This window comes from Octodon degus, unplaced genomic scaffold (assembly GCF_000260255.1).
Source record: "Octodon degus isolate 3935 unplaced genomic scaffold, OctDeg1.0 scaffold00193, whole genome shotgun sequence".
Taxonomy (NCBI): domain Eukaryota; kingdom Metazoa; phylum Chordata; class Mammalia; order Rodentia; family Octodontidae; genus Octodon; species Octodon degus.
Window position 1 is genome coordinate 317,240 of NW_004524769.1, and position 4,163 is coordinate 321,402.

A 4,163-nucleotide genomic window follows, 5' to 3' on the forward strand; every position below is an offset into this window, starting at 1 on the left:
TGTGGTGCTGGGGATTGAACCGCGGTCCCTGATGCTTTGCCAAGCTTGTTCCAAGTAGGTGCTTTAGACCACTGAGCCATCTCTCCAGCCCGATCAGAAAATTTTGAACCTGCTCTTTAAAGATGCTTTCTGTTCTTGCTATAAAATGTACTGCTCTTCTATTTGGCTTCCTTGGAGAGGTTGGCCAATAGTGAGTCTACTCACTGCAAATTTTGAATATTGTAATAGTAACACCAGGCTAGTTGTAAGTGCATAGAGGTACACTTAATCCTGTCAAGCATTTGGAACTTAAAAGAAGGAAGACAGTGTCTACAGTTTGAGCACTGCCTTTGTGCTTTTCCTCTTTTTGCTTTTTTTTTTTTTTTTTTGCGGAACCAGGGATTGAACTCAGGCCTTCGCGCTTGCCAGGGAAGCACTTATTCCACTGAGCCATCTCCCTGGCCCCTGTGCTTTTCTTATAGAAGCACATTAGTGTTATTTAGCCAAAATATTATATAAAAGAATACTAGTCTTCACCATTAACACTGAAAAAAGATTTTTAATTAAAAAAATGTTTCTGGGCATCTTTAATTAAAAAGATTATGTCTGCATCTTGTACTCTGATTAACTACTACAAAGGCAATATACAATGTATTAATTATTGTAACTGTCCTACTACTGAGACAGAATTTGTACCAGAGAAGTGGGGTTGTTGCTGTGACTACCTCATCATACTGTTCAGGAGCTTTTGGGAATGGCTTATGGGAAGGGGTAGGAAAGATTTGGAGATGTCACCTACTAGAGAAGAGAAAGATATCTCCCAGGCTGGGGAGATAACTTGGTGGTTTAAGCACCTGCCTGGCAAGCACAAGGACCCCTAGTTCAATCCCCAGTACATGGCATGCCACCCACCGAGTCAGGGCATGGTGGCACAGACCTGTGATCCCAGCACTGGGGAGGCTGAGACAGGAGGATCACTGGGAGTCCGAGCTGCGCAGTGAGACCTTGTACCAAATAAATAGGTAAATAAATAAATAAATGATTTTTTAAAATTATATAAAAAATAAAAATATGTGTTTGAGTCCTAAAACCTGGTGTTTGGTGGGGAGCTTGTGGGTTAGCTCAGTTGTTTAAGCACCTGCTCTGTCAAACCCAGTCAAGTGCAGTGGACCCCAGTTCAATCCCCAGGTCCACCTGCCTTACCAGACCTGCCCGTAAGGCAGCCTGAACCAACCAAAAAAAAAAAAGCAATCTTTCTAAAACCTGGGGTTTGTTTCCTAATGACATAGCAGAAGGGGTGGATCCTCATGAAGCCTATTTCTCTTCAATCCTGTGTCCCATCTGAGTGCCATGGCCAGCACCCTCAGGAGGGCTCGCATGGGGCTGGGCTGCCTTGTCACTGGGGCGCCAACCACTGAAGGAGCAGGCAGCTTCTCCACACAGTCCTGCATTCAAGGGGCACGGGGAGACCAGCTGAGCTGCTGTGGATGCCCAGGCACCACTGGACTGTGTCATGGCTAAAGAAAAACCCCTGGGATTCCTGAGTGTACTGGTATGGGTATAGATAATCACACAAGTGACGGATGTCCATTCAGGCAGACTCGGAGTGTCTCCCTTCAGTTAGTGTTACCGCACTCTTTTCACACCCCTCTCTTCTCTTTGATACATTGTGTGAACTTAAGAAGTTCAGAAGCTTAACTGAGTCAGCAGAGAGCCTGGATTCTTAGTTTGTAAACATTCCCATCCCATGCAAAAGGAAGGCTAGACATTGTGTGAGTTCTACACCCCCAACCCAGTCTAGCTTGTTTACAATGCAAGGAGGGGAGAGAGGCTGGCTAGAAGCTGCTGCCCTTCCCTTTGCTCTTCACTGCTTTCTGATACCCCAAACTGCTGCACTCTGCCTGGCAGCCAGCCAACTATAGATTGAAACCTCCACAAAAATAAACTTTTCCTTCCTTTCATTTTGGGTGTCGTATATTTGTTCCAGAAACAAGTAAAAAGTAACTGAGATAGAATTTGTACCAGAGAAGTGGGGTCGTTGCTGTGACTACCTGACCATATTGTTCAGGAGCTTTTGGGAATGGCTTATGGGAAGAGAGAAGAAAGGTTTGGAGATGTCACCTACTAGAGAAGAGCTGGAATGTTCTCGGCTCTTCTGCATGGGAGACTATGGTCAGAGCTCAGAAGACCAGAATGCTGATAGAAAGCCTGCCTGTAAAGACCAGACTGGAGAGGTTTCTGCTGGGAAGAAGAACCACATTGGTTGTTAGACTCCAGATGATTTGTGTTATGGCTTGGCAGAAAGTTTGTTGCAGTTTGTTCCTGTCCAGAGACTTTGCCTGAAACTGAGATTAAGCACAGTGAACTAGTTAATCTTACAAAAGAAATCTCAAGGCAATTGAATGTTGAGGCAGTGGCATGGCTATTGTTGGGGGCTTTTAGTCAGATGTTGATGGTCAAGAGCAAAGAGTCCAGCAGGATGATTTAAAATGTGAGTTGGGGGGCCGGGGAGATGGCTCAGTGGACTAAGAGCTTCCCTGGCAAGTGCAAGGGCCTGAGTTCAATCCCCGGTTCCACCAAAAAAAAAACAAAAAAGCAAAAACAAACAAACAAAAAAAAATGTGAGTTGTGCCAGAAAGGAAGCACCAGAAAGACTGTGGACTGCAAAGATAGAGCTGAGCTCTTCACTGCCCAGGAGGAACAAGAGAATAGAAAAGATGTCCTGAGGGCATCACAGGAGGTGGCAGCCCCTGGATAAATGAAAAGTTAAACATTTCCAACATTCAAAGGCACAAGATAAATGTTACCATTCCAAAAGGTCCACACAGGAGGATACAAACCTTTGCAGCCTCAGAATCACAAGGGTGAGGGACTTTGCCTTGAGGGGAAAGCTGCAGAGCCCCATGTTCCAGAATGGGGGCGGCAGCCACACTAGATTTCAGAATGACACCAGCATAGAGAATTTGTTCCTCAGAATCATGTTCAGAATGCTCAGCAATCCAGGCACTCGACCTTTGCAGCCAAGAGAGAAGGAAGCCTGGTTAGTGCTCCGGGTGGTAGCAGACCTTGGCATCATCCATGTGCAATTGGTTTTAGAATGCAAGAGTTCTGAGGTTAAGAAGGCCTCCGCCTAGATTTCAGAAGGCCTGGGAGGCCAGTGTGCCCCTGAGAGGGTGGTGTGTAAAGCTGTGAACGAGAAGCCTATTCAGTGGAAACCCTAGAAATTTGGAAAAGCCAGCAACATGGATTGTCTGAGAAAAGCTGCAAGGAAGAAGCAAAGCCAGCTCCAGAGAAAAGCCATGGACACTAGCAGCAGCAGTGCAGCAGGGGTGGAGCCGTGTAAGGCTTTTAGAGCTCACAACTCCTTCAAGATTGCTTCAGATGTCCCACTTGGAACTATAGGACTTAATGTTGGCCCTTCTGGATTTTGGACTTATTTTGATCCCAACAGTTTGTATCCTTCTGTGCGTAACTTTTGGAACTGGTAATGTTTATTTTGTGCCTTTGAATGTTGGAAGTGTTTACCTTTTCATTTGTACGGGGGCTCACAGCTAAGAGTTTGCCTTGGAACTTGGAGGAGACTTGGAACCTGAACCTTTTAGCAATGCTGAAACTGTTGGGACTGTGGAAACCCTTATAGATGAGCGAAGTACCTTTTGCATAAACAGATATGCGTGAGTCTTTGGGGGTGGCAGGGGCAGAATGCTCATGAAATATAATGTTGAAATTGTGAAGTGTTAATAAATATATCTGTGTACCTGGGAACTGGTTTAAGGAAATATCTAGTTGCTAAATTGACAAGGGGTGCATTGTACTGTTTGATACATTGTGTCAACTTTAGAAGTTTCATTAAGTTACTCAGTCGGGAGCCAGGATTCTTAGTTGTAAACATCCTCATACTGTGCGAGAGGCGGGCCTGGACACTGCGTGAGTTCTACACCCCCAGCCTCAGCGTAGTTTATTTACAATATAAAGAGGGGAGAAAGGCTGGCTAGAAGCTTCAGCTGCTGCCCCTCCTAACTGCTGCTCTCGCCATGCTCCCTCTGCCTGGGAGCCAGCTGAGTACAGACTGAAACCTCCACAAACTGTGAGCCACATAAAACTTTCCTTGAGTGTTGCGCATTTGTCCCAGCAACAAGTGAAAGATAACTGAGACCTCTCTCTCTCTCTCTCTGTCTCTCTCT